A 27,511-nucleotide genomic window follows, 5' to 3' on the forward strand; every position below is an offset into this window, starting at 1 on the left:
ATGGGGACCAGGATTTTGGTCCCCACAAGTATAGTAAAATTCCAATTTTTGGTCCCCACAAAGATATGAATACACACTCACACACACAAACACACACACACTCCCTGTCCTTCCCTCAGGCCTCCCCTCCTGTCTTTGCTCGTCTCAGTGGGAAGGTCAGAAGAACACAGTTATCATGCTCGATTTGATTACGTCTTAATCCAATCAAGCAAAGCAGAGAGAGCAGCATTGATTTTTGAGACACAGAATAATGCTTATTGGGCTTAGAGGCACATGGCTGATTCCTGGACAAGGTTAAGTCCAGAGGGAAATATATCTGTCACCGAGCCCATCAGCGAGCATGCTCATTTCGAGGTTTACCCCTCTCACTGCGAGATGCAAAGCACTCTAAGCGCTTTCTATTCACCCATAATTTCCAGTCATTTTTGTTTAGAGAGACTGTTAGTTACAGCAATCTACCAGATAAGACACCAGAACAAAACACATGGAGCACAGCTGTGCAGAGACGGAGGGTCACCTCTCAGAAGTAAAGCATGCAAAAAGGAGGCGATGGTTTTGGACGGGAGTGGAAGGAGACATATGGGAATGATGCAGAATGAGGAGGTGGCAGGAGCTTGAAAAGACCTCGTAATCTAACAGCAGGCTCATGAACTAAGCAGATTCCAGGCATTGAAATACACCACGAGCATGTTGCACACACACAAGCTCACAAATATGTCTTTGCTCAACTATGTGCGCAACATTGGATGAGATGTGAAGCAGAAACAATTGTGGTTAGTCATCGCTCCGAACATGTGCCCTTCAGCCTTCATGCTGTCAATTAGAGTATGTGCAAAAACATGGCTGCCTCTGGAGTTACACTGTGCGTACACACCCCAGCCTACACATGTGATACTTTGAAATTTGCAGCGCTGCTGTCGAAATGCTGCACAGTAAATAAATAAAAACCAGGGAGCGCTTTCTCACTCTGTGCAGTGCATTTTTGTGTCTTTTATTATTTTTGACACGGAACCTAAAAAGCTGCTCCACACCATTGCTTTGCTGAGATGAAGACTGAAGAACAGGGTGTCTGCAGCAAAGCCTCGCCCCCGCTCCGCTTCCCACCCTCCCCTAATGGCAAACAACAAGCTGGGAGATGACGATGACACGAGCATTTCGGGGAATGGCAAAGCCCACTCACCTTCTGGTTCACCACACAGTGTGCACTGTGATTCTAAACAAGGACCAAAGAGAGATAACAGGAGATTATTAACAGAGGTAACACATATGCGAGCATATATGCTTGAGCATGTGTGTGTGGGGACAAACATTAGAATCACCAGGCATTAGGAAAAAATGGAGGTTGAGCATCCCTCTGCTCTCTGTCACAAACAAAATGAAACATTCAAAGTGAGCAAACAACAGAGAGCCACAAACATTTTTCGAGCTGCTGATGTCCTTGCAGGGCGGTACCCATGTGCAATACAATAGAAACCCAGCAACCATGCATAATACAACCGTGAGCCACACGCGGCCACATAAAAAGGGGAGAAAAAAGAAAGAGGATCATAATTCATCAGTGTCATGTGACAAAACTGCAAACACATACACAGCATTAAATGAAACCCTGAAACAACATGAAATCATGACGATTCATTGCTATAATTATTTGAAAGAAGAGGGTATAAGGGTTAATATGCACCATGCATTTCAGGCTAAACCTAAATGACACATGCAGGTCATGCAAACTAATCATCACCCAAACACACAGTACTACAAGTGCGTGAATCCCAAAACTCAGTTTAAGGGCGTTAAAGTTATCGATCAATCCTTCCTATGAGCCAGGAAAGTGTTGGCAGCTTCCAGGAGTGCAGCGGGATTATTTTAAATGGCCCAGATTAGCAAATATGTTGCTTTGCAGAGGCAGACAGTGGGCTTAACAAGCAGAATGATGATGAAAATGTTGTGTCCTCAGGCCCTGGATTCAAAACAGCTGTGCTGTGTCACTGCGTGTCTCTCTCTTTTCTCTAAAAGTGGCCAAAATTGGCCATGCATGCTTTTTGTTTTTGAAATTTTATTTTGCTGAAGTGCTTTGTCATCTACTCTCCACTAATTAGGGGCTTAATTAGACGATCAGCAACCTTCCATGACTCGTCTTATTTTGTAGTAATCGGTGAGGCTGGTTCAAATCCTTACATACACACTCAAATTAAAATTGCCCCCAAATGCTCAAAGCACTAAAGCGCGACTGCCTTTCTGCCTCGTTGTTCCCACATGAGCTGTCTCACAGGTGAAGAGGCTTACACAGAGCAGTGCTCTCTTTAAAGGTTTTGTCACGGTTCTGGGTCCGTTGGACCCAGTATTTTGAGTTTATTATGTTTTGGTTTATTTCTGCTTCATGGATTGTTTTCTTCTCGTAGTGATGATGATGATTATTATTTCTTGTTTCTGTTTATCCGTGCTTAAGGATTTGTTCTCAGTTATATCTCACGTTTAGTTTAGTTCAGATTCCATGTGTCATTCTGTCTGTCTCTCAGTGTAAAGTCTGCATGCTTGTTTTGTAATTCATGTTTCCTGTTTTATTGTGAAAGTCTTTGTCTTATGTTAGTGTGTGCAGCTTAGCTCCCCCGTCTCGTTAGCCCTGATCTCTCCCAGCTGTGTCTCCCTCCTGTTGCCGATTCCCCCGTTACTACCCTGTGTATATAAGCCCTGTGTTTTCCCATGCTCAGTGTCGTGTCGTACCCTCAGAATTATGCCTGTGTGTCCTCGGTCTCAGTGTTCCATCCTCGGTCTCAGTGTTCCATCCTCGGTCTCAGTGTTCCATCCTCACTCCATGTTTGTTTTTCTGCCAGCAATAAAGCTGAGGTTTTTTGAGTTTCAATTCTGTGTTTGAGTCCTGCATTTGGATCCTCATCTCTGCCTGCCCGCACACAGAGCCCTGACAGGTTTGTTGTTGCTGTCAGTCTGGTTGTAACACAGTCACAAAACTGCCCATAGCTTCTTGTCTGAGCACCGTGGCGGCAATTGGCTGTGCTAAAATTTTATTTACTCTTTCACAACACCTTCCCTGTAAAGCCAGTATGTCTCTTCGTTTATGCATAAGTGTAGCTCAAAAAGCCAAACGCAGAGAGAACTCCAGCGTGCACAAGTCCCTGCGCTGTCAGTAGTGTTTGGGGTCTGTGGGGTTAAACCAGTCACAGTCAGTGCAGGGCTCCCAGCGAAGTGGCGGACAGCAGAAGCCCAGAGAGAATTTACTGGTTTAATTAGCCTTTTTTACTCCCCACTCCCTACAGTGTAATTCCACAGAGTCAAAGCAATTGGCTCTATTAGTTTGTCCTGCCTGTTTAAATTTAAAATGCTCTTGAATTTCCCTGTGTGGGGCCCGTATTGATCAAGGTCAGGCAGTTTTTACAGTATGGAACTGTTCTTGGGTAATTCTTATTTGCTTTCCAATTAGATGTGTGAAGTAGCTGCCAGCATAGCATCAAGAGAAATGATCATGGCTCTGCTTCTCAGGTACAAGAATAAGACTCAGAGCTACGTTGGGTTAAAACGTGGACGATGGCCGTGACACTCAGCTTACATCCTACGGGCCACGTGACGCCCGCCACAGGGTGCCGGCCGGCCTGCAGACCCATACGTTTGATGAATGAGCTTCCAACTACGTTCAATATGGAAAAAGCACATGAAGTGTGCGTGTTAGTCCCCATAGGGAAATAGTTCCTCTGCATTTAACCCATTCACCCAGTGAAGCAGTGGGCAGCCGCCAGTGCAGCGCCCGGGGAGCAGTGTGTAGGGACGGTACCTTGCTCAGGGGTACCTCAGGGTAGCTGTTCAGTGGAGTCGAACCCCCGACCTTCCGATCATGGGGCCACCACTCTACCTACTGAGCTATCCCTGCTATTGATTGGTGTTAAATCCAGTCACAGTAAAAATGCCAAAGGTGGTTCTACCCAATCGTGGCTTAGCTTTGGGTAAATTAATAATGTCTTTTTGTTTATCTGAGGCTTTATGTACCTAATTTTACATCGCGTTCCTTTCATTATGTCCTGACATGTAAAACTTCCTTTTTGCAAAAAGTCGGTGGTGTGAGAATATAAAAAGATAAATTATCGGACTTTGTGTCTTGTGCTCAATCATCCAGGTAAGTAAATCCCCAAAAGTTGATTCTGTTCATTTGGATGTTTTCAGTAACGAAACGTTTCGTCACTCATCCAAAGGGACTTCTTCTTCTTCTACGTGAAAAGGGAAAGACCATCTCTGAATCGAGGAGGGGGCCTAAGGGTACATCTTTCGCCATCTTACATGCTGTGCTTGCAGCCATTCCCCAACTCTCTGTGAATGCTACTCATGGCCATTGATCAGTGGTTGTTGATCAATAGTCATGAGAATTTGCATAATTAAGATTAAGGAACTGACCTCCCAGCCCTTTGTTCCTTCTGTGGTGCTGCTTTCAGTCATTATGCAAATGTACTGATTATAAGTTTGGGTAAACCTGCAGTCAGCTGAGACTGAAGAAAACACAACGTCCAGATGAACAGAATCAACTTTTGGGGATTTGGGACTTTTGCTATCGATTCATTTTATCCTTAAATATATTTAACTGACTCCCGAGTCGCATTCATTTTAAAACCTGAAGAACAAATCATCACTAAGCTCTAACTAACTTTGTGTCGGGCTGGGACAAAGGCCAGCATCCATCCAAATATAATACTGGGTGTGAAAAGTAACTGTGCATCGCGAAAACAATACAAAAAAACACACCAGCAAAAAGCATTCATCTTATGGCTCTGTGTGGAAGTGAAACCACAAACAAAGTGAGAGTTTTTCCACTGTATCACCAAAGATGCTGAGAAAAGGTTTTGTAGCCAAAGCCCAAACTGCACACTCAACCATGTGAGGAGGAAATAAAAGCTACAGAGGAAGATGACATAACTGCAGCACTTTACAGGCCATGATCGTCGTCACATTTCAAGAACAACTCCAAATGTAGCTAAATAACCAGCCATGTATCATCATCTATACCCGGAGACACGTGAGCGTATTTCAGTGCGCCAGTCTGGGCTTGAATGCAGACTCCTCGCTGCTCTGGAGTAAACCAACTCGCTGTTATTCACAGGGGTCTGCGGTGTCCCACGATATCGCCAAACACAACATACACGAAGAGCAAATCCTTAGCCTTGATCTGATAATGTATTCATCCATAATTAAACACTTCATTTCCATATCAGCGCAGCTTGCTCACACCTTCCCCGGTGGCTGATCTCTCTTTTCCCCTCACTCCCTGCCTTCTCTCCGTTTCTCCCAATCATGTGATGTGTGAGAGATACAGGTGCTAATTAGCTAGTTTTCTTTTTTAATACGAACGCTGTGTTTCTGAGAAAACACTCAGTTATATAAAGGAAGGTGAGATGGGGCATGAAAACTGTGCAGCACAGGTGTGAGGGTAAAGAAAAGCATATTGGAGTTGGCGTGTTTTATCAATGACTCGGGATTTACTGGAAGGAACAGCCTATAAGCTCTGCTTGTTTGCTCTGAGTTGGGCTGCGCACTGATTGTGAGACACAAGCCAAATAAAGGCTTGTTTATTGGGGGCAGAGTCAATCGGCTGTCAATAAAAGGGAAGTGCACAGAAATGTACAGATCATACAGATGAACCCGCAGAACTGCACTGACAGGCTAAAGATAGACCACGTCCCACGTGCTCAGCTTGTACTCTCATCTGTGTATTCGGTTACCACTTTCAGTTTACTTTTTCCTTGAATGGCACGAGCCATCTTCAGCCCCCTGCACACAGCAGCCTCCCCCCTGGAGCTGATCTAGCACTTCTCAGAGGAGAGCGTGAGACTGAAGGCCTCTCACTAAGCTCTGTCTGTGTCTGCAGGGGCTAATTACACTGGACTTCCACATGCTATGCTACTTAAATTATGCGATCTACATGAAAAAGGTTATAAGTAGGCATAGAGGAAGTGCTGATCATACTTTAATGGGTTGATACTTGTGTACACAGGCAATAATGTACCTCAATTTGCTCCTTTTGAATGTGCAGGAGCAGCAGCTCCACTTCGAGTCCCGCTCCTCCAGAGCTCAGCCACCCTTCATATGTGAGCTCTGATGGTTGCCAGGTTTGCTTCATTATGTCAAAGACATGAAACTGGCTGGTGATTTGAAAGTTTGTTTTTAGTGACATAGAAGCAAATAGAAGAAAAAAAAAATAGACGCAGTAAATGTCACTTTATAAGAACAGACAAGGAATCAGAACCTCAACATTGTGCAATAATGAGGAGCTCATTTTCAAGAACACTCTTAATTTTCCCTCCTTAGAAGGAAAACAGCAGGTGTCTGACATCAAACAGTTTGAAATCAGGCCTGCCGTCAGTGTTTGTGGATGAAGAATGCTGTCAGAGCGCTACGAGCAGCTTTACTGGTGTGCGACTTTCAAAACAAGGTGCGTCGGAACAAATGGCTAAAAAAGAAGCTTTAAAGCTTTGAGTCCTCTCCTGTGGCTGTGCTGTGAAGAAGCAGTGGATGGTTCAGTGTGGCAGACATGCAGGGATCCAAGCACGACCTTCAGTTATAGGCAAACGCTGTCATTCTGTGGCGAGTAAAAAACTGTCACATGTCAGGATGCATCGCTTGTCTTTTCGGCAGATCTCCGTGGGTACATGTGGTGCTATGAGGCCGCCGATGCTCGAGGCAAGCACATCTCCCTGCAATGAGAAATCCAAACCTCCGCTCCACCAATTTCTGATTTTTTCATGTTTATTTCTGTACAACGAATACAAGACTAATATCCGGTACATGGTCTCGCTGACAGTTATTCCTGTATGTATATGTTTATGAGTCACAATCACCTCCTCCTGTGGAAGTCTTCACAGGGGTCTCTAGATTGTTAGGTAACAGTGACTGGGGACCAGTGGAGTACAGCAGACCTCCACTGGGATAAGGAAGCCATTCTCCTTCCTCTGTCACACTCACGCTTTCATCGTGTCAATGGGTGGATAACTGACAGCGACATCATAAAAAATTCTCCCTGACTGTCACTGATTTGCAGCTTCTGTCCGTTTTTGTCTTGAGCCTGCAGCACATTTGGTGTAAATCTGAATCCAGTGTTGAATTTAGACATTTTAAGCACAGTGAACACCTGCAGCAGAGACAAACAGGAAGTCAGGGACAGAGCGGAGGGTGATGACATACAGCAAAGGCTTTAGAGTGAAGACTAATCAGAGTTAAAAGGGGACGGCAACCTCCTCGCATTTTGGGAAAATTGGTGTTTGCTTAATGATTGCAGTAATTTCTTTGATGATGGTGATGACCGATTGTAAAAAGTTGTTGTGGCCAAACTCTTCACCCAGAGGCTGAAGGTGCACTGTAATCACCACCAGACTGGCCAAAGAGCAAGTAATTGCTGTCTAAATGCTGCTTTGCAATAAGAAACTCGACTCAACAACGACTAAAAAAAAACAAGGTAACAACATGTCAGTTGTACGTGTTTTGCAGTTAAATAACTGCCCTGCAGCAATTACATCACTATTTGTGGAAGAATACATTAATTTTTATTTCAAACATATGAGTGTGCTGAATGTAAAGAAGCAGTGTGACCTATTTAAAGTGAATTTCTGTGGATGTCAACAGCAAAAGATTTGCACTTTTGTCATTTCATCAGTTTCTGCCATTTGACCCCACTGACTGCCAACTGACAGCAGACTGACAGCAGACTGACAGCAGACTGACAGCAGACTGACTGCAGACTGACTGCCAACTGACAGCAGACTGACTGCCAACTGACTGCCAACTGACAGCAGACTGACTGCCAACTGACAGCAGACTGACTGCCAACTGACTGCCAACTGACAGCAGACTGACAGCCAACTGACTGCCAACTGACAGCAGACTGACAGCAGACTGACTGCAGACTGACTGCCAACTGACAGCAGACTGACAGCCGACTGACAGCAGACTGACAGCAGACTGACAGCAGACTGACAACAGACTGACTGCAGACTGACTGCAGACTGACTGCAGACTGACAGCAGACTGACTGCAGACTGACAGCAGACTGACAGAAGACTGACAGCAGACTGACTGCAGACTGACTGCAGACTGACAGCAGACTGACTGCAGACTGATACTGTCTTCACACACCAAAGTCATTCTGAAGGTGGCAACTGCCTGCAAGTGGTTGCAGACCTGATCTCCGTCTTCCAAGCAACAATTTCAAAGGCAATGAGATTGCACGGTCATTGCACACGGTCGCAGTAATTTTAGTTGTGCTGCAGTCTTCAACCACATTTTTCCCTAATGCGACTACATAATTAACCATCAAACCATTGGGTTACTTCAGTTTTCAATACTTGCAAATGAGGTTCTGATTGACAAGCTCATATTAACAGGACATAAACATGTTTAACCTGACTGACCAAACGACCCGCCCCGAGGGTGTTAAGCTAAGGTTTAGTTGAAGTTTGCTGAGTGCATCAGATTTTATGTAAATGAGTGCGAGTCTGCAGGGCCTTTAATCTTTACATATATGCTGTGAGTGTACAGTTTGTAACATGGATGTGTATCCTGCATACGTATCATATGCAAGCATGCATGCTGTAGTGCAGTGAGTGTGTGGGTGGGTGGACACACCGTGTTGTCACAATGAGTGTTTGCACATTAGAAGCAACATTTCATTTTGCAGTTTGTTTCCCATGTTAGTCCCTGAGCCTCACACATAACAGCCTGACTGTGCCGATAAGATGCACACGCCAGACACACGGAGGTGGGAGGGTAGGAGGGATGGATTTGGTGCATGTAGGCAAGAGAAGGTTGGTTTGAAAAAACCGAAGCTAAAACCCATCGTTTTTCTATCAACCCCCCAGGGTCCCGGGTCAGATTTATACTTGGTTTCTCTGAAGTCTCAGGAGGCGAAGGCAGACGAAAGGAATAGGGAGATAAATATTTTAGGGAGCAGGAGAGGATTGAAGTATAAGGGTGAGACTTTATTTGAGTGATTTGCTGCCTCTAAACTGTGCTCAAGTGTGGATGATGGCAGGGAAAGAAAGGAAGACGCGTGTGAAAGAGAAGGACAAGTGAGGTAGGAAAGATGGAAAATGATGGAAGGCCAAAGAGAGCGAGCGAGCTGTGCAGACAGACGCAGACAGTGAGAGTCATGCAGAGAGGATATTGATGGCCTCCTTCACGCCCCAGCAGCCCTCTGTCTTACTAAAGCATCTATCAGGACGGCCGGGCCTCGTACATGGTCATATTGACACCTGCTGATGGAGGGGGGTGTAGCCATAAATGGCACATCACTTACTTAACTTTCCCTTCGCTTTGTCCTCTTTGCTCACTATGTCCTCCCAGCTCATTCATCATCACGTCCTTTAAACTCTTCTTAAATTTTGTTTAGCTCCAAACTGAAAATGTCTGCTTGTTGTGGAAAATGAGCAGACATTTGGTGTTTTTCAGCCAATTGGAGGGCGACGGAGACCTGATGGGTCATATCACCGAAATACCTGCAATCTCGAGTCCTTTCAGGCAGAATCAGTATAAATCACGGAGAACCAAATGTTATATCTGCACATCTGTGTATTACGACAGTCGTGAACCAAGAAAATGAAATGCTGGAGTCAATTAAGTTTTAATTTTACCCACAAAAATCTGCAGAAATTAAAAATAAATCTGAGAAACACTGCTGGGAATCTGCAGCCATCTTTCACTGCACCAACAGGGAAAGCTTAAAAAGCAGCAGAAGATAGAGATAAACTTTTGTGGATTTTACAGTAGCAGGTGGAGGAAAGGCAGAAAATGATTCTTTTTTCATTTTAACAAAGAATTAAAGTCAGTCTGTTTCGAAAGGAACACGGTCCACTCGTCAGAAATCCCCGCTGGGTAAAAGTGGACCAGCGGAGAGTTCTGGTGCCTTCACTTAACGAACAATTAAATCTGATCGGCGGGTGATGCACATCACTCTGGATTGAGTTCATTTTTGTGTGCTGGCATTGCTTCCAGCTGATGGCATGGACATGTGCAGCTCAGGTGCATCGTGTGAAATGCTTTTCAGAAATTTTTCAAAAAGCTCAAAAATATCAGGAAGCACACAAACTGGTTGCGTGCACTTTAATGACACCTAAAGGCGGGACAGGTAAGGACAGCTCACCAAGGTAACGTCATTGATTTTAATCAGATCTACATGCGTGGCTGAATTATATTTGTGGAAAATATTACAAAACTACTATTCAGAGGCTGCATGACAGTCTTGTAGGCAGTTTGTGCAGATTCCACTGGCTAGTTTGCAGAGAGAAGGCTGTGCTTTTCATGGTCAATGTTACATCACAGGTAGCTGACATCGATTTATACTCATGCAGATGATGGTGGTTAGACTCCCTGAATTCTAGCTTTTATATGGATGGCTGGAAATCAGCTCACAAAGCATCAGCTAATGTTTTAGCTTGGTTATTTGGCTGAATCCAAAATAGCAGGAAATATTAGAGTAACAGCACAGGTCAGCTGATCACAGCCTGCACACACACACCTTGGGGTTCCCCCACCTGCCAAATCTCTCGTTCACCCCCCACCTTTACATCCCATGTACGCAGCCTTTTATACATCTAGCTAACGGTTCTTGTATTTACAGATTAAACCAACAACAGAGGAAGTTCAGAGAATATTTGGCACTAAATATTTAACATGTGCATGTCCCACGGCCACGAGAGGCTTACTTCTGAGCGTGCTAGCACATCAGAATCAGGCGACTCAATGTAAATAACAAAAAAATGAACTTTCTGAAGTGATGTAAATAAAACTGAACTGATGCTGAACCTAAACAGCATCGCTGTTTGTTTTGTGTGTGATTTAGTGACTCATCATTTTAAAACCTCTCCGAATGTGAAAGACATTTTCCCACAGAGAAAGCTTTAAGAGCAAGTGGGAAGGATGGTGTGTGGAAAATCAGCCACTGATGTCTTATGACTGTTATTGTTATAAATCAATAAATGTAATCACTGTCATGCTCTGTTGCAGCTCATTGCCCCCAACGTGTGCGCAGCATTGTGCTCAGTATCAGCAGACGAAGAAGCAGAAAAGAGTCTGTCGAGCATGAAAGTAATCGGCCAGGTCAGTGATGGCGGTACTCAAGCTACTGTCTGTTACTCTTATTCCTTTAGACATTTTTGTTTTGTAGATTCAAAGCAAACAAGACACCAGAAAAGACAAAAATGGGAGACGGGGAGAGAGCTGTGGGAATACTGCGTACCGGTTATCTGCAGGCGTGTCTTTATTCGTCTCCGAAACTACAGAAAAATATTGCTGTGTTTGTTTTCCGTGGAGTTTTCCTTGTTTCAATAATTTTCAATTAGGAAACGAGACAGAGCTGAGCAAATCGTTCCGTTTGCATCCTGAAAATGAGTCTTGATTGAAGTCGGTAATTTGGTTCGAATTGGAAGCTCGTCTGCAAGCACAGGCAGAATCTGTCAGCTGTTAGAGAAAACTCAGACCCAACTCTAGACAAAAGGAACTCGTTAAAATGCAAGCTTTTTGCAGAACATACTCAGGCTGGGTGAACACAGATCTCAGGGGATACTGAGGATGTACAGTAGGTTGGCTGTGTGCCATTAATTTACCGACTAAAGTGTCTCCATTGGAGTTTGAGCGCATGCTAGCTGTCTGCGTGGCTTTTATTATACGTTCCAGGTCATCAACACGATCACAGCGATGATGATTTAATCCTGATATTTAGTGTCGTAGTTTAGCACTGAACAGGACATACAGCAAGTGTGTTTTAGCAACTTAGACCAAAGTAATGGGCACAATTGAGAACAAGCAGTCCAAGCGTTATTTCACAGTAATGCCTCCAATATTTCTTGGCTCTTTCAAATGGAACCACAAATATTAACCACACAGCAGGATACAGTCATCCTGTGAGACGGAAAAGTTTCAACAGCTGGATTTTAGAGAAAAGAAACACGACTTTTTCTAAATTACCTAATTTGAAATGCAAACTAGCTTATTTGTAATGCATTAACCAAATTCTAAGATACTGTTGAATCCTCATGCATCGTCAGTCTGTCTTCACTTCACCATCTGCAACGTCACTCAGAGCTATGTCCAAAAAATGTTGCACAATCTGCAAATAAACAGCATCAAAGTTTGCCTCAGATCCTCGTCAGGCAGAAACGCTCAGCGCAGCCTCGCACGCTTTGGAGTGGAACCTGGCCATGTCCCCCTCAGCGACGCTGCTGGTGACTTTTCATCTTTAGCCTGCGGTGAAAACGTCGTGTGGAACGTGATTAATCGACAGTTTCTTGTAAACCTGCTGGAGTTTCATCAATCAGCATCATCTCTAAACCACAATAAGTCCAAGAACAAACACAGTTTGACATCATCATGAAAAATCAGCAAAGACCAATTAAATTTGATTTTTAATTTTAGGAACTTCAAAATAAATCAGTTGCACTTTAGCTACATTGTCACTTGGTGTTTCTCATACAGCAAGATCTACCTGTCATGGTACCACATGGTATTTGACTATAACTATTTGGACACTGGTATTTTTCTCATGTTGCCTCTGTACAGCACTACAGTGGATATTTAAATCAAACAATCAGTATGTGAATGAAACGGAGCCTTTGAGCCACTCTAAGCCAGGTTTGATGCCAGCCATCCCAATGTGTTTTATGCTGTAAGGTATCAAACTCCAGCGATATGACGACCATCAGGACAAGTAAAGGTGAGTGTAATGACACAGCTGCGCTCTGTTTGGATTTAATGTCTCTACTGTCTGTAGAAACAAGCTTTTAATGTATCACGGCTACAATAATATAAAGTTACAGACAACTCGCTTGTGTTCCTCCACAAGAGAAAACCAGACATGCTGCATACTTTCTCATGTGTAAAGACTTGATAAAGAGGTGTGTGTGTGTGTGTGTGTGTGTGTGTGTGTGTGTGTGTGTGTGTGTGTGTGTGTGTGTGTGTGTGTGTGTATACGTGAATACATGACTGTGTGTCTGCCTTAGAACCAATGGCACAGTGTCACTGCGCTCATCAATCTACCCGCCTTCCCCAAGGATGATGTCACTGGCACCAAGCCTGGCTGGTGGCCCACTGGACTGAGGGGATCGACTCTCATTATCTCCAGTCCAGATTTATAAGGCTGCTGTGCTCATATTTTACAGAGAGGGACATGGAGGAAGCAGAGGGAGGGGATGAGGGAGCGAAGAAAGGATGAGGACAGAGAGATGGAGAGAGTGGGACTGACTATCGGCTATTTAAAGAAAATTCTTCTGGCAGCATAAGAAATCAAAACCTGTGTGCATGTGTGCATCACTCCTTAGATGCCATATGCTGTCACTGCAAATAGGAAGAGGCTTCACTGGATGCTACTTGACAAAGCAGAGACATCCAAGATAAAGACAAGTTACTCGATTTCTGCTAATTTCCCTCTGTCTCACACACAACCAGCAGAGATCACCACCTGTGCAGATGAGTTATGAGTCGAGCTGTTTGGTAAACAAAAACACATATGTGCTGCTTAGCATACGTCCAAGTGCAGGAGAAAAAATGACAAAAAAAGAGCTGCAATCATAAAAAAATGAAAGGAAGAAAAGAGGGAGCCAAATTCTCTGCATCTTGGAGGGAGATCGGTAAATTGGCACGGCTGGGAAACACCTCTCCTCACCCTCTCCCTCTTCTAGACTCCCTCCATTTCTCTCCGTGTGTCTCCATAATGTCACAACATTGTTTCATGTGATTGGGTGTCTGTATAATGATGACAGATTGGCACCTGGTGTCTTCACAGAGCAGATTTGAGCAGCTACACACCTGCTGTCTTTGGCTCAGACCGCTCTGCCAGGGAACGTTCACGTACAGATGTCATAGCGCACGTGTGTATTTATGTATGTGTGCGTGTGTGTGTGCTTTACGAGCGCTGCCCGGGGTATTACATTATGCTTCATCTCCTGGAATGGACCTAATGGGCCGTGAGGAGAAAGCAGACGAAGCAAGCCCAGAGGCAGCGTACAATGTGTCTAACACCTGGTCAGCCATGTCACCGGGAGGCCATATTGGACTCGTTCCCCATCCTTCTGTCTCTTTGTTAACTAGTAAATGCATCTTGGGCCGTAGCCGGGGTAGCTTTGCTCACAGCTAATTATCCAAGCCAATCATATGCAGACAAGCAACGTGACTGGATTCAGCAGATGAGCTGACGGTCTAGTGGCAAGAATCAGAATAACGATGCATATTTTAATCTACCTATATTATCCTTAATGCAACTCAACCACTGACAGCTCTCTCACCAGAGATTGTGGGCTCTATATGAAAGACAGCACAATGGGAATCGGTGGGTTGTGGGTGCAATCTGTAGCTTCAGGTCTTACCCTGAGATCATACTCTGAGATCTTATGAGAAGTTATCAGCTACACTATCCGGTCGTTAAGTGATGACGTGACGAATCCTACTTCCGGGCCTAAAGTAGTCTGCGTTTAATATGGCTTTTGTGTTGTTAACATGTTTAATGTTTTGTATTTTCTTCTATTTAATCTCAAAAAGCTCCTAAAACAGTCAGTGATCACTGTTGACCTCCCTCGGCTTTTATTACCACTAATCATTTATTTAAGCTCAGTTTTTAAAACCTTAGGATGTAACTACAGCCCAGCCCATGCAGCAGTATATGAATGACTAACCTCGTATTGTGGATGGATTATCTCAGTTGTTCTCCTGGCTGAAGTTTGGTCCTTTTACAGCATCCTGCCATGCGATTACATTTGTTCCCGACCACCGAGAACACTCACGTTAACTTTTATCGAGTGGGAAAAAAGTTAGCTTGTTTATATTATGCTAACATAGCTGTGTCGCTAGCGGTCACACAGCACATCATTATATACCAGCTAGCCAAACTTCAGTAACCCTACAAACGTCACTGCTGTTTAGTTTTCAGTCTTCATTTATGTTGGAAGTGATAGCAGAGCTGTACGTTTTAATTTGTTTCCAAAACCCCGGAGTCAGGACATGCTATATTGTATTTAGATAGAAGCTAGGGAGCTAACTCCCTGCTAACTTCTAACTCTGTTAAATGTCATAAATTCTGTTTTCATGGATGCCTGGATGTTAAACTCAATTGTTACACCTGGTAGAGCAGAACGCTGATCATTTTATTAAAGATGAAAGACTTTAGACAGTGTTTCAACTCTCAGTAATGCCACAGTGATCATTTGATATATGGACCTGCAGCAGAGTTTAGGCCCAGACACGGCTAGTGACGTCAGACTTAACGACCGGATTAAGCTTGGGTAGCATGTACTGTGGCATGAGGTAACACCGTAAACATGAGAGGTCCAGGGCAGTGACTCCAATTAGAGTAAAACACGACTTTAAGGCTTCATAAAGTTTAAACCATAGACACTTTATTAGCTGTACAGTCGGATGTTTAACATGGGAGTCTGACTCACTGCTGGAATCAGCCTCTAGTGGCCGCTCAAAGAACTGCAGTTTGTGACACTTGTGGGCCGGCCTTATTTTTCAGCCCTGAAGGCTGCTGCTTGGTATCAGCTAACACGGCTCCCAGCAGCTGTCCTCGGGCTGATATGGGAAGCAGGCCACAGCAGCCTGATAAGCTTCTTTCAAACTCCACACTCCCAGATTTTAACATTTTTATTCCATTTCTAACTCTCACTTCTTAGCCATAGTAGGCGATGACAGAGGTGACATCCTTTCGGGCTGTTTATAAATCATTGCCTTCTGGAGCCACAAAAGGTTTAATACAACTGCTTTTCCCCCCACACACTCGCCCCTCAAGATCTACAAATAGAGTTTGATGTGCAGGCTTCCTTTTAAGATCTGTTCATCTTTCTCTGTTTGGTTCATCTGACAACTTTAAGTTCAGCACTCATTCTGCGTTCAGCTCTTTTTTGCTTTTCCACCAACTCCTGAGTTAAATCTGTGCCAAATGCTGCACAGTGTTCACCGTTTTTGTCTCTTTGTTGTTTCGGCTCTTTGCAATCGGTTTTTAAAGATGTCTTTCCTTAATTGCTTGCTGCTGGAAACAACATTATTAAGAGCAGGGAGAGTGAATTAGGTTCTTAAGCTGTGGGCTACAAAACCAAAACAGAGAAAATGGCAAAAAAAACCACTCGATAGACCTGAAGGCAACTGTAGTGCACAAACTTCATCCACTCACAACTCAAAAATAATACCACCCAATAAGGAAACACATAAAAAGCTTTTCTTAATAATGCAAATCGCAAATTAATTCAGCGTGCACTTTTTTTTAGTTAATCTCAGCTGCAACAGCGCAGGCACCTCAAACGCCACATACAAATTTGCAAAAGATCGATATCAACTCGCCAACAGCCTCAGGCAGGTAGGGAAGAGGGGATAAGGAACTACATCTGACTCACAGATGCATAAATAAATCATGCTGGTCCAGAGAGAGGTGCTTGCTTTCAGCATACTCAGTGAATAAGGATGTACATCTACACACTGACACCTGGGAATAAAGGTAAACACCATCACACTGTTCACTGGGCTTTTCCTATAGCATGCTGTTACCTCAGCTGACCTTATGTCTCCTGGAATTAGTGGAGAATGAATCTGCTTCACGGCAGAAAATACAACTACCGTCTTGTGATGTAATGTACTTAGTCAAGGTACACTTAACCACATGTTCATATGCTGTGGCACTTTTTCTACCTCCAGTTTAGAACCTCCAGTTAAGCTAAAATGCATGTGTTTAGACTATAAGAGCTATCAGGAGTAGGGATGGGTACCGGTATCCGGTGCCATTATGGCACTGGATAGCAACATCCCCCAAGAACTCAAAGAGGAGAGTCCTGGCCCCTGCCAGTGTAGCAGAAATGATGACTGATGATGATGGCAGCAGTAGCAGCCGTTCTTCTCTGCGTGAGAAGCTTAATGTTGTTCGTGTGTAATTTACGTTGAGTAGGCTAACCACGTTATTACATTAATGCACGTAAGGTGAACTAGCAAACACAGTCGTAGTTACATGCGGCTGTCTTCTTATTTGATGGCAGATACTCCCTTCACCCTGGCCAAAAAGGCTAAAATGACCAAAGAAAAAGTGGAAAACAGCTGAACATGAGAGGTTTTTGGACAAAGTGTGTGTTCTCCATTCGTTAAGCACCGGTTCGAGCACTGTTTAAGCACCGGCACCTTTTCAAAAGTACCGGTTTGGCACCGGTATCGGATGAAACCTAAACGATACCCATCCCTACTCAGGAGTATCCAGGGAAAACCCAAACAGGCATGCAAACTCCACAGGTGGGCCTTGAACCAGGTGCTGGGCTTTGGACTCGAGGTTTTGTCAGTCGTGCTTTGTATTAGTTAGTTCTACTTCCTTTGTCTTGGCTTGATTAGTTTCAGCTGTGTTCCCCACGTTTCCACTAGCTCATTGCATTTTGTATTTACTGTCTCTCTTTGTCCTTTGCTGAGTTGTCCCACGTTTCTGTGTGTCCCCTAATGTTTCCCAGGGTCCTGCATAAAAACATGCTCTTCATGTTTACCTCTGTCCCCTGTAGGGCTGCTCGATTATGGCAAAAATGATAATCACGATTATTTTCACTGAAATTGAGATCTCGATTATTTGACGATATTTATTTAACCCTTTAAGAACTACCATAGAACCAAGTCCGCCAGAGCTTTCTTTTACATGCTGTAGTGCCATTTTTGGGAGCATTTCAAGTTGCTATACATCAATACAACTGTTATAGCCCATATTTTAATAATATGTATGCATTAAGTCCATAGTAATTACATTAATTGCAAAAAAGTGCAATAAACTACAAAAAAAATTGAAAATAGTTTACATATATTTCTACTTGGGGAAATTTAAGAGGCTTATCCCTCAAAACATTAAATACAAAAAAATTATTTTGGAGATACAGCAATTCTTATATACTGCAGGAAAAACAAAAAACAATCCTATGATGCAAATTTGCAAAGAAAACAGCATGTGCATCAAAATAAACTATTTCCAGCAGTGCAATATGAGTTCTAAGCATCACAGAAACTATTCAGAAAAGTATAGAGTCAAATATGACTTATAAAAACACCAGTATAGGCTTTTAAGGCCTACAATTAAAAATTACTACGTCACTTCCAGTTTCAGACAGGAAATGGCGGACATGCGATAGTTCGCGTTGACGTCTTTTTCAATGTGGGAAGTGTTAGGAACAGCTGATGTGTCTATATGTCAGGTTGGGTGTCAGACGCCACTTCTCTGGGGACATCTCAGGCCCTCCAAGGTTTGGAGGCCTATCTCCCCCTGCCGGTGGCGGACTCCCTCAGGTGTCGGTGCGTCGGTGGTTCTTTGTGTCCGGGGATGGGCATCCAGGTACACACCGGCTCACTCCTTGGCGGCCGCTTATCGGGGCCTGGAGCCTGGGGCTCGCTCGGGCCACTTCGGAGGTGGGGTGCCCCCGGCCTCTCGGCCTGGGGCTCGGTCACTCAGGCGCGGCTGGCTGCCGGCGGAGCTCACGGGCGCGTCACTGCAACTCCCCCTGGCTTCTGCTCCGCGGCTGCTGAGTGAGCCCTCATCTGGGACTCTCCTCAGCTCTTTCTGGGACAGTGGTGCGGCTGCCCCTCTGTTGGTCTTCTATGGTCTCTTGTGTTCTGGGGGCCTCTGGATGTCTGGAGTTTTGATCTCCTCCATACCTGCTTCATGCCCTGGAGGACGGGGCTGTGGCCCCCCCACACCCTCTAGCAGATCATTACATGAAGGAACCTTTAAAAAAAAAAAAACAAGCGCATCCATGCTCACAGGTGTACACACGGGTGATCACACCCACAAACTACACCCTTTTTGGCTCCTACCTCAAAGCACACTGTGTTCTGTTGATCTTATGTGCTGCACAATAATGTTTAATATTTAGTATTTACTGTCATATTCCCATATATCATTGTGATGTTGTTTATTCTATTACTCTTGTTCTCTTCTGCTTGTTTTCTTTTTTCTTTCTCAGCAGGTGATCCAGGTGATTGATATATGCATTTTTTTTTCTTTTTTTTTCTCTGCTCATTCTGTTGGTTTTTGTCTTTTGCCCTTCTCCCCCGTCCCTCTTCTCAGCTGTTTCTCTTTCCCTCTTTCTTTCTCCCCTTCTTTCCCCCAGTCAAGTCTGTCCCGTATTCAGTAAGTGAAAATAAAATAAACAATAAAAGGTGAATCAAATGGACCATTACGGCAAGGCTGGGATGGTCAATTTGGTAAAGTAAATCCGTTGGGCATCTTTCTTTGCCTTTAGACAACAATTCTGATGGCAAAAGAGCCAAACGGGACAGGCAAAAAGGAAAAAAAAAAAAAAAAAAAGGACGTGTTAGGAACAGCTGATTGGATCGGCAAAGCGTGTTTCTGGAATATTATGTTTTGGTTCCTACAAGCGCTTTTTATGCAATTTTTGCAAAGCTTTATGTGGAAGGAAACCGTGACCGAGGACAAGCTGATGGCATAAGATGTAAGTACAACTCCTCCAGTTTCATATGTAAAACAAATTATTGCGCTCGGTTACGGTTCTACAGGGATTTAAAGGGTTAACAATAACAATGTATTGAATAATGACTTTAAAAAGTAATATAAAATAGTGTGCAAATACTGATAACAGTGCAAATGTTTGCAATATAAAAAATAAATGAAAAATGTAAACATCTATGTTTAGTGAACTTTGCAGTGTTGCTCTGTGGTGCAGCTATGACACCATAGCAAAGTTTACACACTATGTCTACTTGATCCACGTCTGACTCCGCGAACCCATAATGTTTCCACACCACTGAAATTTTTTTTACCTCTCTTTTCAACCAACGGCAGTCACTCTCCTCTCCAAATAACTTCTGCCTAGCTTTCTTAATTGTTGTGATGCGTGTTCGAAATGCAGAGAGGTGCGCTCGATTTGCCACACGGTGCAGCGCAAGAGTAAAGCACGAGGGAGGGGCTAATAATCGGCTCAGTCATTTTTAATGATCGTTGAAAGCCCAGATCGTAATCGTGATTAAAATTCGATTAATTGAGCAGCCCTAGTCCCCTGTGTTCTGCATTTAGCTCTGCAAACAACAACTTTCCACACCGCTGACTGTGACAGCAGGAACCTTCTTGCTGTGAGGTGACACTGCTACCCACTCCACCATCATGGAGGCTTATACACATCTGAGAAACAGTCAAACAGGGTTTACTCTTCTGTTGCACGGTAGCGCCCATTCCTCTTCCATCCAGCTGCCAGACCCCAGATCTCTCATTGCATAATAAATGCATAATAGAAGTGCAGCAGCTCAGTGAATGATTCGAGAAGCAGAAAGCAAGCTATAGCCAGCAGCAGTCAGGCAAGCTTTGTGATTAAATACCCAGTTTAACAGAGTGCCTGTTCAGAGATTTAAACATGTTTTCTGTAGCTGTAAAACATGTGTGTGGTTAAGAAATGGTGTTCGGTCGTGTGCGTGTAATGATATGCTAATTACCTCTGCAAAGGAGGTTGATAGGTTTTCTAAATGTTTGTGCGCTTGTTTGTTAGCTTTGTTTGCTTCTTGAGGAAAACTGTAGCAGTGATGGTCCAGTTAAATCTGGATCCAAGAGTTTGGGAAAAGTGTCTTGACCACAGGGCAGGGCAGCTCTGAATATTTTGTGTTTTCTCTTCGGAAAACAGTTTCAGACTGAGATAAGAAAAATGAGGTAGAATCTCAACCAGATCACCAACTAATCTGAATCCAGATGTCCAGTCGGATTCAGCCTTGGCGGAGGGAGACAGTATCCGCCGTGTGCATGTGTGGCAAAAAACTAAACAAATAAAACAAAAACGTTGCCCAGAAATTGAAGCATGAACCAAACTGTGGACATGGAGTCGTTACACCCGTGCAAGAAAGCTGACACTCGCTCATATGAATCCAGAAACACTGAAGAATAACCAGCACGTAGCAGACAAGCTTTTGTTTCTGGATTTGTTTAAAAAATGATGACATCAATGCTCTTTAATGCTAAAGGCCATCTAATGTGACAATTCATAAAGGAGGAACTCTTCACAGATACTCCTTGTCCGTCTGTAGCCTAGCAACTAACAGACCACAGCACATTTTTCTTTTTTTTTTTGCTCTGCAGTGTTGTACGTTACAGGGAAGGAAACGCTAGGACTCTCCTGGAATTAGAAGACAGATGAAATGACATGTGAGAAGAGAAAAATCATCACCAAAGAGTGCAAACAACTCAGGACAAAGGAGGATCAAAGGGGCTCGCAGTAACTAAAAGCAGCAAACAAGCCCCAAATCACTATTTTGGGTTTTTTTTTTCACTTTATCGCACACATGTGCAAAAAGCCAGTCCACTGAGGAAGGATAAACACTGAAACCTTAAGTCTCCCATGTTTGAAAAAGCCCGTTGCCATAGTAATGGGCAGGGATGAAGAGGAGGTGGTGAGGTGTTTGTGGATTCTCCTTCCTGTATGCAAAGTGTTATCCCTCACACTCCGTCTTAGAGCATATGGATAAATATAAACCTGATCCACCGCCTGGCCGCTTCTATTCCAGACAGGAAGTTGCCCATGACGTGAGGAAGGACCTCCGCTGCCTGCTCGACCTGTGGCCCTCTCTAGGATCACTCGATTATACTTGAAGTCAGAGGCTGAGGCCTGGGGAAGGGTTACCTCTGACAGAGAGATGAATATTACATGGTGTGAGGTCACCCTCAATAGATATGCATATCGTTAGCTTCATAGCATAAGTGCCTAAGTCATTGACTTAGTCAAATGACTTAGGCACTTATGCTATGAAGCTAACGATATGACTCATGCAGTTGTAGCAGAATTGTATTTGCAAATGCGATTAAATATTACATCAATGGCCTCTTTTATGTGCTCGTTACGACTTCACAGCCTTGGCCATCTATCACAGTGTGTTATTTCATTCATAGTCTGATGGCAAAAGAACTGCAGGGATTAAATCATTGGCTTATTCATGCAGCCATTTATTTGGTTTAATCTCTTTGATTCGAACAGTATGAGCTCCTCGCGAGGAGCGGTGGGCAAGTGATAAATGTGGGAATAGCATGCTGATGCAGAGTCTGCTCTCGAAAAATGACCACTGTTCCATCACATGCTCCCTAAGCATTGATCGGTAGGCCTTGTGGATGGACGAGCAGTGGTGTGCAACCAGGCATGGATTCCCAGATGACTCCCCCCCCCACACCCATATTATAATATCAGCTGTAACACACTCTGAGTCATAGTGAATACACACACATAACAACATATGTAATCATTTCCACCCACGAGGTAAAGTGGTGCGGTCATGCAGGCTGTTTATCACCTACAGGTGCACATAGCTCACATGACCTCCACACAGCTAATCTATTCAAGGCGTACATTTGAATAGTGACAGGCTATTGTTTCAGCTAGGCTCCTTAATTGGATGAGCGTGCTAAAAAATGACATCCGGGGTACATTAACCCTGACCTTGTGTTCAAAGTCCCTCGGTTAACAAGCTTTAACCAGTGGACTGACAGCACGGGAGTCCATCAGAACTGTCTTTAAGCAGCCATGACTAAGTGGTAACTGGCTGTGGGCGGGGCCAGCTCAGGTATTAGCAACACTTTGCATTTTCCACTTGAAAGAGGCAAAGAACTACTGACAGAATGGAGTGAATGAAGTACTAAAATAAAGCACAGAAATATTCATCAGTGAGCAGCTTTCCAAAGTGCGGCTGATGTGGAGTCCAGCCTGCACAGAAATGTCAGATAACTCCAGCGAGCCGCACGAGTATTAGCCGATGGTCAGCGTGGCATCACCGGCTCAGCACCTGCAGCTTTTGTAGGTGGACACGCCGGCAGCCGGGTGTGTTCACACGTTTCTGCTTTGTTTTAAACCCACTGCCATGTTTTAGCAGGCGGCCACAGCGAGCCTGGAGAAAATCTAGTTTTTTTTATTCAAAATGAATTGTACCTGATTTTTGAGGACCAGGGGAGCACTTGTTGAATTTGAGTACATTTAAAGCTTTTAAACGGTGGCACTTGAAAGCATCTGAGCTCAGCAACAAAGTCAGCTGATCCCTCTCCTCGTGTTTGCAGTGGACCGGCAGAACTAATCTACTCAAATAACTTTAGTGATTTGATTTTTCTAGTTTCTTGACTAAGCTTGAGGCAAATTTCATGCGCAACATTTCTTATGAAGCAAAGAAATGCATGGAATTGCTGCTGTCTTTACGGTCTGTGACACTAAATTACACGATATTTTGGCCATACTGGTGTCTGCAACAAGCTTTCCCTCCATTTTTATAGATTTAATAACAACAAAAACAACTGACTCAACAAGCGGGATTTCAAAAAGATTTAAAAAGATGAACGTTTTGGCCATTTTCTGAAATAAATAACAATAACATACCTGGCTTATGTAATGTGATTTAAGACCCTTTAATAACACTTAGTAGCTCAGTCATCACTTTCAGCGGGAGAAAGAGATAAAAAATGTTGCGTTTCATCTCCATTAGTCAGTCGTCTGTTTGGAGACAGCAGAGAGAGATTGATGGCCTGGCGAGGATAAACAGCTGGAACTTATGGGAGCGGTCTGTCTATGTCAGAACAACCCTTGAATTCACAAGGATAAAAGTCAAGTCATGACTCGATGGGTTAAGGCCAAAGACATGGAGCGATACATCGAATTCACAAAGCGACCCGGTAACAGAGTATTAACTTGAGGACAAATCGGTAGAGCAATGATCATAACAAACACATGATGGCAATTTAAATGAATAAGAGGGGCGCTTGAGTGCAAAACCTTAATGTTTAGCATGTGAGATGCATGAATCTGCGTGAGATTAAAGCAAAGAGCTGCTCCGAGTCATAAAATATAGACCACGGCTGCAAAGAGACATGCAGTTTAAATCATGGTGACGGAGCGGTACCGAGTAACTCCTTCCTATCAAAGAACACTCGGGGGACAGGCGCCCTTTGCTTAGGCATCATTTGCATTTTTCCCCACAATGCCAGTGATTTATGCCCCTCAAATAAAAGCCATCATCCACTGGCGGTCTCTATCCCAGAGTGATTTAATTAATGGCAGGCACATCAACTCCCATATGTGGAACATGCCTGGGAGTTTGCTTGTCGATCAGCATCTGCCACCCAACAAAATATGATTCCAATCAATGCTGTAATGGTTTTGAGGCCGAGCATCTAATCAGCCTGGCAGGAGCCACAGTGGTGGCAGGAATGATGGAACATTTGGTGTTTGTTATAGTGTGTGTGTGTGTGTGTGTGTGAATTATTTCTGTTTCATAACAAGACGGCCTTTGCTGCTGCTGTAAAGCTCGACATCACACTGTAGGCCACAGTGCAGCAAGAGGTGGGAGATCAGGTGTGTGCTTCCGCCTGGAAAAGTAGAAAGTGCAGCTGAACCCGAGCTATTTGCTATTGCTCAAAATGTTGCCTGTCAAATCTGGGCCACTAGATTACCCACAATGCAAAGCAACCACAGAGAGGTCAAAACTTCACACTGAGTGCTCATAAGCTTCTTTTCTAACATAGCACAGACAGTTTTTTGGCCTCAGCCACCACTGCAATTATTAAATGTCATGCAGCTCCCTCTGAAGTCAAAAGGCTTTATGATCCTTAAGATGTGTAAACAGAACGACGTGTAAAGTCTTCAACATTTCCTGTTTTAATTAGTCCCCATGTCACCCTGCTATGCACCAGACGCTGCAGGACAACTTCAAGGATAAAGATTGAATGATATGATCGCCTAGACAGTTCCGAAACAATTCACCTTCCTGTCCCCGAGCAATAGCCAGCCGCTCACCGATGTAAAAAAGTATGCTAGTGATGAGCTCGTAACCTCACGTACTCTCAAATGATTCAGGCTGGCACATCACAGCGAAGATCGATCTTGTCTCTGTTCTATTCATTAAGAAAATCAAGACGGATGCCCTGTGAGAGATCGACCTTTATAGGCTCTTGAAATCTTCATGTTAATGTGCAGCAGTGGACGTTATCCTTTGAATTCATTTGACACAACTTCTAAAACAATGTTGGCACATTAGAGATAAGATGAAACAGGCTCTTATTGCCAGCCTGAATCATATCCTAAATGCAAGCTTTCTAAAGCCCAGTGGGCACATTGAGACTTTGCTTCATATGCCTGCTAATAAAAAAAAAGGACCAGTGCCCATCTGTACAGTGCATCTGTTCCCTGAAATCACTCAGACAGTTCAGGACGCTGACACAGCTTCCCCATTGTCATTGACAGAGCTGGTTTACACTTTGGCAAGCAAATCGAGAGCTGTCTTTGTCTAACAACTCTTAGATGACACCAACAGTTGTCTCATTTATCCAGTGGATCTGGATCAAATGAGTTCATCATTTCTCGCAACATGCAACAGCCAGATTGGAGCTCAGGAGACAGAGCATCGTGAAACCCAAACACGGGTCAAATCCAGCGATTACACGGGGCCCGGGCTGTCTGATATCCTCAGCATCTTCAGGTCACTATATCTTTCTTCAACATTAAAATTGCAGAATTTGAATTTTATTTTTAAGTCCTTCTGACTGTACTGAAAACAAGTTCCTGCTTCAGTACGTCTGCTCTGCAGGTTCTGCTGCTGTGGCTCTGAGGTTTCCTGCTCTTTATAGATTTATCCAACTGCATTCTCACATGGCTGCTTTCCAGAATAAAGTGCCACGAGTGACAAGAGCAACATCAGCTTACAAAAACCCACCAAGCTGTACACTACACTGGACCTAACCCAACAGGTGGCACATAAAACTACGCTGGCATTATTCAGCTTTCAAACTTCTTACATTTTATATTAATAACCATTTTTAAATTAGACTTTGATCTTACCACATACAGTATTAACAATAATAACACACTGTGACATAGAGCCAGGGCTCGATATCAGCAGTTAAGAGTGACATTTGTCCATCTCGGTTTGAATCTTTATATTTGAAGTGAACACTTATTTGTGACAAGTCGTTCCTTCTGGCTAATACCAGCCTGGAGAGGAGAGCCTTCCACGGCACAACAGGTGAAGACCTGATTGCAGTTTACTGGAACAATGATTAATGATCCGAGTTGTGCTTATCTATAGTCATGTCTGTAGGTGTTAATGCCAGACATGTGCTGCACAGCAGGTATCACAGCAGCACCACCTGGCCTAATGACCCTGCCTCTTACTAGTCAGCAGGTCTCTGGCTCCATCCTCTACAGATAAGCTGTGAGCAGGAGGATGAGGGGGTGGGTCAGAGGGTTGAGGGGGTGGTGGTTGTCGATGTGTTTTGCTCAGCTCACGCCGACCTGGAAATGAAGGTGTTAGATCGCCACCGGATCGTCCCAGAGGTGTCACGTTCCTACAGAGCCCACGTGGAGAAGGCGTAAATGTGAAAACTGTTTGTGTTTTTTGTTGGACAATAAGATTTGATTTGTTCGGGTCATTGCCATCATTGCTCATCTGTATTGTCGAACGCATTGATGATTTATCTGCAGCTATTAATAGGAGCTTTGGGGGAGTGGGTGTAATTGCATTCTTGTGATGACTGACTGTGAAGGCCAGGAGCAGCTGAAATAGATGGCACTAAAGTGACTCATATATTCTGCACTGCTGTAGCTCGTGGCAGCACATTTGGTCACTTTCTCGGGACAATTATCAACAACCTTCTCTCTAATGTGAGGAAAACAAACGGTGACAGTGGGCAGTCTTGGTCAGGGTTTAGAAATGTGGCTTGTGGATGTTTTTCAACATCTCATTCATTGAAAAGGACTAAAAGACATGTTTTGAACACCCCGGGTGGGGTAAAATCATCCCGCCTGTTGATATGTGTGCTCCTGTTGGAAATGAGCTCACAAAGACCTGGAGGCGCAAAGCATAATGCCTTAATGTAGCCATTACTGTAAAAAAAAGTGCCCATTAAACACGTGTTAGGTCTGGAGAAAAAGAACGGGCTATTTTAGCTTCATTTTCTCAGGTAAGATGCTGAAAGTGAGCAAAGTCTCCAGTGCCCTCAGGATGTAGAATGCCTTCCTAAATATATTTATTATGTATTTAGCTATTATTACTGGGCTTCATTCTGGTTTAATACTCCTGAGACAGACCTGGGCATTTTCAGTGCCTCAGCCAAGTCATTTATCTACTCTTCCTGCCTTGGCATAGTCATCTCATCCATTAGGACTGTCCTGCCATTCCTCTAACCCAATTGTCCTTGCTACTCTTAGAATTTAGATTCAATTTTGCCTTTACTTTAAATATCTTACAGTTTTCTCTCTGGGCTCTCTTTCCACCCTCCATAGTGGATTTGACCTTTTCACAATGGAGAAGACTGGGTCTGAGGTATTTCACAGCCCTCTGTGATGCTGACCACTTTTCCAGCTTTGACACTTTATGGAAGAAATATGATCTGGCCTGTTCTAATCTCTTCAGGTACCTTCAGATCTGTCACTTTATGCTGAAATGGTCAGAGGTGTTATAAGCGAGAGAGAAACCTCTCGAAGAACCCTGAATAGCAAGTATATGAGCTGACTGTAGACTGCATGGTGTTGAGACTTTATTTTAGACCATTTTATTTTACTCATCA

The 27,511-nt window shown here is 43.8% G+C and overlaps 1 protein-coding gene across 6 annotated transcripts in view; it reads right to left on the reverse strand.

Moving 5' to 3' along the window:
* The window catches only part of dlgap2a (discs, large (Drosophila) homolog-associated protein 2a), a 147,271-nt gene that overhangs the window by 97,062 nt on the left and 22,698 nt on the right, over positions 1 to 27,511 (reverse strand). For 3 of the 6 annotated variants that reach the window (XM_085442585.1, XM_085442583.1, XM_085442582.1), the window contains exon 2: positions 1,181 to 1,213. The exons of the other annotated variants lie outside the window; for them this stretch is intronic. The gene's annotated coding sequence lies outside the window, so the exon portion shown is untranslated. The remainder of the gene's footprint in view (positions 1 to 1,180; positions 1,214 to 27,511) is intronic. 6 annotated transcript variants of the gene reach the window in all.

This window comes from Copadichromis virginalis, linkage group LG19 (genome assembly GCF_057382275.1).
Source record: "Copadichromis virginalis isolate Kocher_CV1m ecotype Utaka linkage group LG19, C_Virginalis_male_GT1.1, whole genome shotgun sequence".
Taxonomy (NCBI): domain Eukaryota; kingdom Metazoa; phylum Chordata; class Actinopteri; order Cichliformes; family Cichlidae; genus Copadichromis; species Copadichromis virginalis.